The sequence below is a fragment of the Pan paniscus genome, chromosome 11, assembly GCF_029289425.2.
Source record: "Pan paniscus chromosome 11, NHGRI_mPanPan1-v2.0_pri, whole genome shotgun sequence".
Classification (NCBI taxonomy): Eukaryota; Metazoa; Chordata; class Mammalia; order Primates; family Hominidae; genus Pan; species Pan paniscus.
Genome location: NC_073260.2, coordinates 15,723,212 through 15,736,755, shown reverse-complemented (window position 1 = coordinate 15,736,755; position 13,544 = coordinate 15,723,212). Strand labels below are relative to the sequence as shown.

The 13,544-nt window shown below is 42.9% G+C and overlaps 1 protein-coding gene across 10 annotated transcripts in view; it reads right to left on the bottom strand.

Annotated features, from left to right (window-relative positions):
* The window catches only part of DENND1A (DENN domain containing 1A), a 542,810-nt gene that overhangs the window by 228,845 nt on the left and 300,421 nt on the right, over window positions 1–13,544 (bottom strand). The gene's annotated exons all lie outside the window — the stretch shown is intronic.

The following is a 13,544-nucleotide window of genomic DNA, read 5'->3' as shown; positions in this document are numbered from 1 at the left end:
TATAATTCAGAAAGCCTCTGCCAACTGCTTCATTCACGGAGCCATGGGTTGCCTAAGTCAGTGACTGAGCAAAGGCATGAGAACTAAACTCCAATGGGCTTAAAACCTGGGCATTTTGGATACACCGGTCCTGCCGTTGATTTCAGGGGTCGGTGTGTATGTGTGTGTGTGTATACATTATCATTTATGTTACCTACCAATAACAAATGTGCTAGACATTATATGAGGAACTTTAAATTCATCTATTCTAATCCACATAACAACTTTGCAATACCCATAGATACAATACCCATTTTACAGAGAAGGGACTAGGCCTAAAGAGGTTAAATCACTTACCTAATACCACAAAACAAAGTCAGTGGTAGACCTGGGATTTGATTCCCAAGTATGCATTTCTCCCTTTGTGCCACACTGACTTTGTGATATAGAACCTGAAATCCCCCAGCTCACTCCCCATGCAATGCTTTCCTTTGGGTTAGGGGAAGGAGGTCAAGGGATAGCGAGGAAGGGTGTGATGGGCAACTTTTCCATCTGTCTCTGTAGTATGGGATATATTCTATGAAATGTGCAGAAGGTATTTTGTGAACCTAGAGAAAAGACACCTGACTCAGACTGGGGTGACCAGGTACTTTTCTTCTGGGGCAGCTGGTAGAGTAGAGGTGGATGGACAAGGATGGCTCTTTGGGGACAAAGTTGGAGAAACAAGGAGTGGTAAGTAATGAGACAGGAGAGGTTTGCTTCCAACTGAATACTAAGGAGTTTAGGCTTTATCCTGAAAGCAATGGATAGGCAAGGGAGGTTTCCAAACATCACATATATATTTTTAAATTGCTCAAACATTTAAAAATAAGAAAGGACACAATTCCCTCATTACCATTCAACAAATAAAATTCAAGCAAAAATCCTTTCTTTCCCCAGAATATAAAATGTCCTCCTTACTACAGATCTCAGCAGTAATATAATATGTCTTGGGAACATGTAAAACACACTTGAATATTAGCAGCTCAGTTTGCTAACTATTCTAGGAGACTTTTGTATTTGATAATAGCTAAAGAAAGAACTATACACACAATTGCAGTGAAAGTGGAGTTGTCTTTTCTTCTTCTTTTTTTTTTTTTTTTAGGTATCTGCTGTGTGTATTCAGCTTCTCTTTGCTTCTAGGGGCAAGGAAATGCCCTGTGATATTTTTTTTCCCCTTAAACTGTAAACCATTAGTTTAGCTGCCAGCTACACAAATGCTCAAACTTCCCAGTGTGCCTGGCTCTGCTGTCCAAGCTTTTTCCAGTGTACACTGAAATGAATGTGTTTCTAATTAAGTAGCTTCAGGAACACGACAGCTTCAATGTCAAAAATACAAAGTCTGAACCCTGGCAGGAAGTCTTAAGACTGCAAATGTCTCATCTAGTGGAACCTTGCCTAATGTAATGAAAGGAAGCAGGAAGAGTACAAATTCCAGAAAAATGGCCACTTATTAATGTGACCAGAAGCACAGCCTAACACATAGAAGGGAGAAAGCACAAATCCATAATATTTAACTAAATCTTATCACCCTTCCCATCTCCTACATTTAATCATGCAATTGACCAGTGACCATGGGTTTTAACCAGAATTGTAGAACTGAAATTCCAACAAATGAGTTAATATACAGAAAAAGACATTCAAACGGCTGAAAACAAATATGTATAGCAAAACCCCTCTGTATAACTTAACCATAGGATCTTATGTATGTAGACTTTAATGCTACGCCCTTTTGTCCTACAATAAAAATCAATGATACCCTGAAAGGAAAAAGGGACCTCATGGAAGAGACTGAAGAGGCAAGAAAGGGCAAAATGGAACTCACTCTTCAAGTATCTTTAGATAGGCATTTTTTAAAGCCCAATAATTATCCAAAGAGTAATTACAGCCTATCGCAGAAATGTAGTTTTCTTAGCCAAGTATTGTTAGAACTGCAACAGCTCTGTATTTAGAAAATATTTAAAACACATTTATTCTGAAATCATAGCAGCTCCATGTTTTGTATGAATGCAAATTTGGACAAATACCTTTTACATTGTCATCATTTACGTATCAAGCCTCAGATACTTCCCTGAATCTACTGCATGTTTACTCTGCAAATATATAATTATGAATTCCAAGGGGTGAGAGGGAGAGGGAAGAAAAAGAAACCCAGAATTTCCTGAACATCTCAATGTGGTACTTATCCAATTGGGTAATTCTAGGTACAGTCTGAAAACAATTTCTATTCTCACTATATCTCAATAATTATTGTAGCTACTGACTCAGTTCCTTGGAACCTCTTCTTTGTCTTTTTATTTTTAAAAGAAATGTTTGGGGAGAAAAACACCTACCCATGATTATATTATCCTAACACAATTACTTTTTCTTTTGCATTCCTTTCTAATACTGGCTCAAATTAACGGCTTTATATCTTTGAGATTATAAAGTGCATACATTGTTTTATTTTCTCATTGGCTACATGAACATTTCCCAGATTGTTCTATAATTTTTGTGATTATTAAAGACTGCATAATATTCCACCAAATACGGATGTATCATAATTTATCGAATGCTATCCCTAGAGTAGACATTAAGTTGCTTCCAATTTTCTATAAGTATCACTGTGATAAAAATGAACACCTTCATGTTGCATGAACTCCTAGACACCGAATTACTAAAAATTAAAGGACAGGGCTGTTTCTTATCTTTTGTTATATCCTAGCAAAGCATTTTCCAATAAGGCAGTACCTGGCCTAGTAGAAATCTTTCAGGATTGTTGTAGAGATTAGAGACAACCTCTGACGTACCTGGCACAGCAGCAGCACATGGTAGGGTTTTCTCTGAGCCCCTGGCATGGCTGGCACCATTGGACCCACTCTCCTATTACCCACAGAATGGTTTCTAGTTCCAGCTCTGGTTCTGTAGGATACCCGCTCTAGGGTACCTGGTAAACTGCTGGTAAGAATGGTCAAGATGCCATGAAGAATGGGAGGTGCTTGACAGGCACACACCATCTCTACGCATGGATTTCTGACTCCTAAGCACACTCTTGTCTCCCGGGTACTCCACTGAGTTCAGGAGGGTTGCTCATCACTCTCGTCAGGAGGGTGCCTTTCCTTTCTAATGTACCACCAATAACGGAAAAACTATCAATGAAACAATGGTTCATGACTTTCTGATCACTTGGACACATTTTTAAAAACCTCTTATCACTCTTGAGCATACACTAAAAATAAAACATAGCAAAATAAATTGGGTAAGCTATTTAAAAAAAAAACTTCTTCATATTCAGAATCCAACACATCTGAATCCTTTTCTAATTCAGAGGCATAAAAGTCCATGTTTTTCCAAGGGTATCTCAGTTACAAAACCAAACCAAAATCCATCTACTAGAAGTGATCTTCCTGTTTAGGTTCAAGAAAGAACTTATTTGTTGCTGTTCTAGAAAACGTGAATGGAAATATCTGCATCAGTAATAGCAAATGTATATACTCTGCTTCTCTTCTCCAGAGCCTTTTAGCATTCACAGTGACTTTACCTTTCAATATTGAATCATACTGCAATTTTGAAGACATTTTAAATGGCAATTAAACAACATGTGCAGAACCAACAATACACATAATTAAATTAAAGTGGTGATAATATTAACAGTTATAACCAAACTTATGCATAGGCAGGTCATGACAACCATGTCACAACTGCTGTATGACTGACAGTGATTGTAGGATGCTATTGTACATCCTGGAATAGCAGAATGGGGCATATATGTATGAAGCTTTTGTTCTCTGGGAATTACTGCACTATCTGATTTCATCAGTTACAAACGGGAGAGTAAAAGTGACTCTTTTTTTCCTTCTCCCCTGAAAAGGAAAAGGGCTCTGTTGCTGGTGTTGAGGCAGACACAACAGAATAACCTTTACCTGGAAGATATCTTTAGTTTGAATCCTCTTAAGAGGAAAAGGAACTTTTATTGAGCTACTATAATTCAGTCACTTTTACGCATTACACACATAATGCTCAAGGGAACTCTGCAAGGTGGTGCTATCATCCATATTTTCAGGTTAGGAAACAGGCTCAGAAAGATAAAATTTGCCAAGATCGCACAGCTGGTCAGTGGTGAAGCCGTACTTCAGACGCAAGGCTGCTGAACAGACAGCCCAAGCTCTGCACATGAGGTCACACAGCACATACTCAGTACTTAAGCTGAAAGGAAAAGAGCGCTGGGGTACCAAAAGGGCTATTCGCCAGTCCTCTTGGTTCCAGGCCTGTGATGCCGAGCGCTTCTCTGACAGGTAAGTCCTATGGCATGAGCTTATTCCCAGCAAGGAAGAAGCAAGAATATGGAAACTGCAGACTTACTAACGATCCTGTAGTCCTTGTTCATTATTACCGCACTTTCACAATTTGTTTAATTCCTTTCCCCCAGATAACCAGGACTCTGTTAATCATGTTCCCCTGAGGTGAGCAGCTACTAATTGGAAATGAGTCCAGTGAAATAAAGGAACACTGGCTGCTTAAAAAAAAAAAAAAAAAAAAAAAATACAGCTTCCCAAGACAAAGTGGGAGGGGAGAGGAAACAAGGGAGAGGCGGTCCCTCCACCTCCAGGTGGGCAACACCTCTGCTATCATGAAGGAACACAGCTTAGGGCAGCCCAGGGATTTGGAAAGATCACTGTTTACACATAGGTATCCACGTTACAATATACACATCACAGTGTCACCTTACCTCTCAGAGGCCCACCACCTTCTTAATTAAATACCCTGATCAGGCAAAGGGGATCCCACAGTCAGAAAGAAAAACTCTGAAGGAGGTCTTATGTGAGCTTTTCTTTCTTTTTTTGTAAAAGACACAAACGTGTAAACACAGATTGTCTTGTGGTTTTAAATTCTGCTCGAAATAATGAGCCTGGCTTTATTAGAGAGGTTAAAGGACAAGAGAACGGGAAAAAGAAAAAGAACAGACACCAGAGAACATATCTTGCTGGAGAATGCGAATGATCATGGTTTTGGGCTTACTGAGAGCGATGAGACAGCTGCTCTTCAGGCTAATGTAACTGCCAGTGTAGGAGAGGAAGCCAGTAAGAGCAGCCACCACTGACTGCAAATTTGCCAAGAGCCAGCATAGGCTAAGGCATTTTCCTCATTAGATTCTCACCATAGCAGCATAAGGAGGGTACTATCAGAACTACCATTTCACAGATGGAAAAACTAAGATTGGAAAAGCTAAATCATTCATCTGACATCACACAGCTAGTAAGTGGCAGAACTCGGACTAGAACCCAAGCCCATGATACGGGGATAAAGCAAGCTTCTTATTTCCTGGAGACCAGCATTCCCACAGCCTGCAGAGGAAGGAGGTTAGGTGGTTTTCTCTAACCTGCTCCCTAAGGGCTGGCCTGCAGCTGTGAAAAGACCTAGAAGCTTCTACACTCTGTCTGAGCTCCTCCTCCCCTGCTACCTTTTCCATCACAGGAAGCTTCTGGTCCCTGAAGTGCCTCTGAGCTCATCTCAATCACATGGTGGCCCCACAGGCCTCAGCTTCACTATTCCTTCAAGTCCTACTGAAGCCATGCTGCCTGCCTCTCAGATTGCCCAGTGGTGGCTAACACCTCTCTTGGTAGGGGCTTTTGTCCGGGTTACCCATTTGGCATAAAGCATGTGCTGATTTGAAGGGTGACTCTAGATTGTCAGTCACAAAAGCACAGAATCCTGTTTCCCAGAGCCTCCCATGGTGCCATGTGCAGAGCAGGAAGGGTAAAACAGTCGAGCTATTTACTGAGCACACACCACATTTCAAGGGCTGCATGGGAGGCTCCAGCCACCTTATCTCATTTAATCCTCAAATAACCCAATTTACACCATCCATTTTATAGCTTTTTTTTGAGACAGAGTCTTGCTCTGTTGCCCAGGCTCGAGTGCAGTGGTGCGATCTTGGCCCACTGCAACCTCTGTCTCCTGGGTTCAAGTGATTCTCCTGCCTCAGTCCCTCGAGTTGCTGGGATTACAGGTGCGTACTACCACGCCTGGCTGGTTTTTGTATTTTTAGTGGAGACAGGGTTTCACCATGTTGCCCAGCTTGGTCTCGAACTCCTGACCTCAGGTGATCCACCTGCCTCGGCCTTCCAAAGTACTGGGATTATGGGCGTGAGCCACTGTGCCTGGCCATTTTATAGACTTAAAAAGGTATTCTCAAAAACGTGCCTATGGGATCACCCAGTTAATGGTGATCCCAGCCCAAATCCTTCTACTTCCAAGTCTCTTACGCTACTCTTACTTGCTAGTGACTTCTCTTAACCATTATGCTACTGTCGACAAAAAATGGTTACTGGAGGCCGGACGCGGTGGCTCACGCCTGTAATCCCAGCACTTTGGGAGGCCGAGGCGGGTGGATTACAAGGTCAGGAGATCGAGACCATCCTGGCTAACACGGTGAAACCCCATCTCTACTAAAAATACAAAAAATAAGCCGGGCATGGTGGCGGGTGCCTGTAGTCCCAGCTACTCGGGAGGCTGAGGCAGGAGAATGGCGTGAACCTGGGAGGCGGAGCTTGCAGTGAGCTGAGATCGCGCCACTGTACTCCAGCCTGGGCGACAGAGCAAGACTCCGTCTCAAAAAAAAAAAAAAAAAATGGTTACTGGATAATTATAGCTAAAAAAGTAAAATAGCTAGTGGGTTCATAGTCAGAATAAAACTATATTTGCCTTACTAGCTGGAATTGACTGATACTCTTTTCTGTTCTAAGCGGGATTTAAGGCAATTTATATGAATATTTGCAACATAGCAACAAAAGTATGAAAAGAAATAGGAGCTAAGGGGGAAAAAAAGGAAGCTGTGGCAAGGTTAGTGTTTCTATTTCATGCTGGGACACCTGCTGGGATGGTCACAGGTTTGGCTCTGAGCACTCTGGCCACCAACCCAAAAGGGAAACAAGACTGTGAGGTGTTTTGTGGTGTCCACAGGAGAAAAATAAACCAGCCACCCAGGAGCTTGAATTTTCAAAAGGCTCCTGGGGAGGGAAAAGTGTTTTCCACAGGCCGGTTAGTCAGTCAGTCAACAGGTATCACTAATATCAGGCACCATGCTGGCCTGGGGCAAGAGGATAGAATAGATCTGGTCCCCATGTGAAGCTCACAGTTAATGGCAGATCAAATAAGCGCATTATTGCATATGCGCAAACCGCTACAAGGAGATGCACAGGTTGTTGTCGGGTACACAACGGAAGGGCCTGGGATGACCTCATTTCATCTCGCAGCAATCTTGAAAGGTGGGTCTCCATAATTCACAGAGGAACCCATGGCTCAAAGAGGTTAAGTGACTCGACAAAGGTCACAGCTGGTGAGAAGTAGAAAGTATGGGGTAACTGCCATGAGGTAGGCAAGCTTTTTTCTTTTTAGGGGAAAAAGTATTTAATGTCTTTCCTGGTGTCCAACCCAGCCCTCTCCGATTTATGAGCAACAACAGAGGATGACGATTCATGAGGAGACCAGGAATAATTCTGGATTAGGAGAGAAGGCAGAGATGGCCTAGTTTCCATTTGTGGTTTCGACAGCAAGAGCACGGGGCCCTGTGACAGCAGAGGTGAGCTCAGTGTGCACTGATGTCCAGTGGGCACTGGAGATGGTTTGCTAATGCAAGACACGTGTATCACTGGAGCTGATCAGTGACTGGGAAAGGGAGGACAATGCCCTTCTGAGTGTGGCTTTGTGGCTTCCTGGGGTAACCTATGCAGGTGGGGGTGGCGGAGATGCCTTCTACAGCCCCAAGCCACTGGACCCAACAGAAATGAACACATGAGTTACAAAGATAACACCTGGACAAAATTCTGGAGAGGTCAACATCAAAGCCTGGGGTAGCCCACCCTTTTGAGCCTCCTTGGCCTACCGGAAGGCGACAGACTCGGAAAACATCAGGAAGGGCTCCGTGGCTAAGACCACTGCGGCAGGAGAAGTTAATCACAGAGCAAAGGTCAGGAGACAGGGCTCTCTGCTGCCACAGAGAATTCAATGAGAACCGTAACAGCTAAAGCCAGACACAGAAAGGACGTCTCAAGTTGTGAGCCACAAGCAGCCCATGAGAGCCTGTGGAAACACATGAATGAATGAGCCACAAAATAAATAAGAGAAAAAGAGAAAGAGGCTTATGGAGAAATAAATGAAGAGAAAGTAACAGAAAAAAAAGGATAAAAAATAGCGCAACTGATAATAAAAGGAGATTTTCTCTTGCTGTTTTTCCAGGACTCATCCCATGTGCCAAGATGCATAGCATCCAATTACCTTTGCAGCCTCGCCTTTCCATTCATCACGTTTTAAAGGGAAGACGAACCCGCACTTGCTGAGAGGTCACTCAGAGCCTATCACTATGCTGGTGCTGCACATACTGTCCCTGGTGCCAGCACCTGAAAGAGGCAGGCACACTATCTCCAGAAGCCCTGCCATGAGATCACTTGCTGCACTGCTGAAACTTCCTGTGACCCTGATGTTACTTGGTCTGTGGCCTCTGCCTTATGGGTGAACTATGGCTCCCAGGAACATATCTAGAGTGTCGTTGCTATAGAGCCCCCTATACTGTGCCCCAGAATGTCCAGAGTTTTCTAAGTGTTGGGTTCAAGCCAGGCTCCAAATCAGGGAGGAGTGAGGAATGTGTCACTCACATACAGAATGTGTCATGAGAAATGGAAAACCAGGCCAATGCTCAGGCAGGTAGGCAGGAGTCGGGGCCAGCAACGTTGCATGGAGGCCAGCAGAAACTAGGGCAGGGGAGGCGGGCTGTTGCCCCTCCTGATATCAGGCAGCAGGAGGGGGCTGGGGAAGGTGGGAGCGGCAGGGCAGGTCCAGAGGCTCAGAGGCAGATACAGTAGCCAGGAGGTGGTTAGGCTGTGGTCCAGACAGCTCCCCAAAGGGTGGGTGGCTGAGCCAACAAGCACCATTCCCCTATCTGGGAAGGTCACTCCTGTGTTAAAGGGACACCTTGTCTTCTTTAACCCTGAAAGTCTCAGTAACGCTGGGAGTGACACTGCTGAGGCCAGTGAGAGCTGTCCCGCTATACTCCTGACACCGGTGCCTTCCGGGGTGCCTCTAGAGGGACAGGGCTAAAGGCTGAATGGCAACCATCTACACAGACTAACCCATTTTTACAGACCTTTTGCTTTTTGCTATATGTACTTTAAAAGGCTAAAAAAGTTTTTTATTTATTATTATTATTTTTGAGACAGAGTCTCGTTCTGTCACCCAGGCTGGAGTGCAGTGACGCGATCTCAGCTCACTGCAACCTCCGCCTCTCAGGTTCAAGTGATTCTCCTGCCTCAGCCTCAGAGTAGCTGGGATTACAGGCACACGCCACCACGCCCAGCTAATTTTTGCATTTTTAGTAGAGACGGGGTCTCACCATGTTAGCCAAGCTGGTCTTGAACTCCTGATCTCAGGTGATCCACCCACCTGGGCCTCCCAAAGCGCTGGGATTACAGGCATGAGCCACCGCACCCAGCCTAAAAAAGTTTTTTATAATAAGAATGTATTACTTTACTAACAATATAGACTGTATTAAAAATCGAATGTGTCTGGAATTAGTGGTGGTGATATATCTATTAGATGGATAGTGGATTAGATAGTTGGAATAGAATTAGATAGTTGGAATAGACTACAAACCACTGATCTGTATACATACATTGATTGATTGATTGATTGATTGAGACAGAGTCTCACTCTCCTCGACCAGGTTGGAGTGCAATGGCGTGATCACAGCTTGTTGCAGCCTCAACTTTCCACGTTCAGGTGATTCTTCTACTTCAGCCTCACGGAGAGCTGGGACTACAGGTACACACCATCACACCTGGCTAATTTTTGTATTTGTTTTACAGGGACATGATTTTGCCATGTTGCCCAGGATTGGTCTCGAACTCCTGGGCTCAAGCAATCTGCCCACCTCCCAAAGTGCTGGCATTACAGATGTGAGCCACTGCAGTTCGGGCCAGAACTGTATACTTTTAAAAGGGTGAATTTTGTGGTATGTGGATTAAATTTCAACTTAAAAAATGTAGCAGAGAAATTGAAAAGACAGTTTTCCTATAGAGTCTTCAGTATAGAGATCAGCACAGAATCTGTAACATAGATAATACAAAGGGCCTCTTCTTTACCTAATTTTTCCACCTGGAAAACAGTTCACATTGAAATTGTCCAGTCTGGGCATGGTGGCTTACACCTGTAATCACAGCACTTTGGGAGGCCAAGGTGGGCGGATCATTTGAGGTCAGGAGTTTGAGACCAGCCTGACCAACATAGTGAAGCCCCTTCTCTACTAAAAATACAAAAAATTAGCTGGGTGTGGTGGCGCACACCTGTAATCTCAGCTACTTGGGAGGCTGAGGCAGAAGAATTGCTTGAACCCAGGAGGCGAAGGTTGCAGTGAGCTGAGATCGCACCACTGCACTCCAGCCTGGGTGAGAGAGTAAGACTCCATCTCAAAAAAAAAAAAAAAGAAAAAGAAAAAAGAAAAGAAAAAGAAAAAAAGGAAAAAAGAAATCATCCAAAGCTTCCCCACAAGGCTCTTGGCACATTCAGTCTTGGGTGCTGCTCAAGGAAATGAAGGTGCATCTCAGTGTAGGGCTCAGTGACTGTTATCACCTCAAAACATTTTTCCAGCTGCCTACTTGGTGCCAGGCTCCTCATGTACAGCAATGTTTTCAGCTATCTCCCTGGCAATGACTTAGCAAAAGACACTGAGGCCCAGGCAGGAGATGTGACTCACTCAAAGTCACATCTTTAGTAGGACCAGAGTCTAGGATTTGGACCCAAGACTTTGACTTCCAAATCTGAACTGTTTTCTCTCACTTGGCCTCTCTGTTCAAGCCTCAGGGTCAAGTTTAGCCAAATCTCAGTTGAGGAATTACCTAACTAGTAATCTATGATTTCTGATCATTAAACCAACACACATTTGTGTATGTGTGTGTGCATTTCCTAACCATCAGTCCCACCACAGCCCAGCTTCCCTTCCTCTTCTGTCTGAAACTAAATTCCTGGTCCTTATCCCCTCCCACCCCTCCCAGATGAGCTCTGTCACAGTGGCACCATTCCACTCTTGGTGTCTTGCTGCTTCTTAGCTTAAAAAAAAAAAATCTCTATTCTCCATATCTTGACTGGATGCTTGAGTTCTTTGGTGAAGTAGTGTTTCCTCAGATCCAGAACCATCTATGTCCACCTATCTTCCTATGCCCACTGCCAGGAATATAGTAAGTATTCATAAGCACTTGCTGCAAAATGGCAATGACATACAACTTTTGCTTACTTACTGGAACCCAATCTTTAACAAAAGCTAGAAAGCCCAGAGTTTGGCATATATAAGAGAATTTTGGCCACAACTATCCATCTAATCCACTTCCATTCTGTGTGTTAAGTCTATATATTTAGTTGATGCAAAAAAAAAATTCAGTTGAAATTCTTTTTTTTTTTTTTTTTTTTCCAAGACAGGGTCTTGCTCTACTGCCCAGGCTGGAGTGCAGTGGCACGATCTTGGCTCACTGTAACCATCATCCCCCAGGTTCAAGCAATTCTCGTGCTTCAGCCTCCTGAGTAGCTGGGATTACAGGCATGTACCACCATGCCTAGCTAATTTTTTCTATTTTTTGTAGAGATGGGGTTTCACTATGTTGCCCAGGCTGGTCTTGAACTCTTGGCCCCAAGTGATCCACCCCCTTGGCCTCCCAAAGTGCTGGGATTATAGGTGTGAGCCACCATACCTGGCCTCAGTTGAAATTCTTAGCACCAGAGATACATTAATATATATTGACTATATATACAGCTATATAGCTATGAATAACACAAAGATAGTATTTACTATTTACAGAGCACCTGCTTTGTGTCAGTAGTAATCACTATTCACCTCCACCTGAAAACATTGGCTCAGTTACCTCCAATCTAGTAAATGGGGAAGCCAGGTGAGGGCCAGACATTTCTGCTTCCGCCGCACCACACTTTCATTTGAGTTCTGTCCCTGCCATCAAGAATATCAACAATTCCACTTAATCTAGCATTGATCTATTTCCTATGCAAAATTTCATGGCATCGATGAAGACAGTGATTGGAATCGGCGCAGATCTGATTAACTGGATGTTACTTCAGAATTGTGTCCAGATTGATGCCCCATCACCTATGTGGACTGTGCATCTTTTGTTGAAAATCCTACATGGAATATGTGATGCACCATGTGGGGGCTGATTCAGAACCCTACATACAGCACACAAAGGGCCTGAAGCTAGCATCTCTCAGAGAGATCTGAGCATCCCCACTCTGAGAGGAAGAACGGCTTCCAGAGTCATCTGGAAATGCCAAGAAATATGAGGCATTTTACAAAGTCAAATGCAAAATCGAAACCTTCACTGTACATATCCTATTTGACTTCTCAGTTCAACAATGCCCTCAAAAAGCATCAGGAGCTAGCTACTAACTTGGCTTTTGACCTGACTGTCCTTTGGGGGAAAAGCATGAGCTTGTCTTGATCTGCTTTGAAAATATTTTATCACAAATGTGTGTTAATAAGTTGGGAATTGATTTGTGGTCCCTATTTAGGACTACTTCTGAAGGAGGAAGGGGGAAAAAGAAATTTACATGGGAAATACCATATGGTTTCTACTGGGACCTTTTATTAGCAAAATTTAATTAGCATAGTGCCTGGTACATAATAAGTGCTCTATAAATATTTGCTGAATAAATGCATAATTAATGAATGACAACATACGTCTACAATTAGCAAGTCATCAAGAAGCCGACATGAAGAATTTTTTCATAAAATCTCGGTGATGGGTACAATTTATTCTCTAACACTTCAGAGGATATTAGTAAGGAAAGCTTTAATATCAGATGGCCTTGGATTTCAAGTGCAGGCTCCACTATTTCTTGGCTGTGTGACAGTAGGTAAGTTATTAAACCTCTCTGAGCTTCAATTTCCTAATATATACAATGGAGCTATATTTACCTTGCAGCTTGATTTTGAAGATTTGCAATAATGTTTATAAAGAGCTTGTCACACACACAGTACTCAATAGATGGTGATTATTATGAAAGGGAATGCTGATTCTCATTAGCAAGTTAATGCTTTTCTCCCAGAAACAGGAAGGCTTTCCCAACACTGGCCAAGGTCAAGGCCACCATCAGCTAAGGTAGGGAACATTCTCGTTTTCACTTTCAAAGTCAAAGGAATGGCACAGATCTAAAGTAGAAAGGAACCAGCAGCACATGTTTTTAAATATTCATAAAGGCTGGAAATGTCTTACTCCTTTCGTTTTCTCTGCCATCTGCTTTTGTTTCTTTTCTTTTCATTCTTATGCCACAGCTGCAAATGAAAACAACCATACAATAACTCAAGTTAAATAAAAAAAAAAATCAAAATAAAAACAATCTGAGGGATAAAAAGAGAAGATGAATTATAAAGTTTTCCCCTGAGCTCTCAAGGCAACAGAAGTAAGAATAATGTTTAATGTGAGTTAAACCTTCTGGAAACCAAAATCCATGTCCCATGTTTATAATAATGGTGAAAAAAGCAATCATCATTT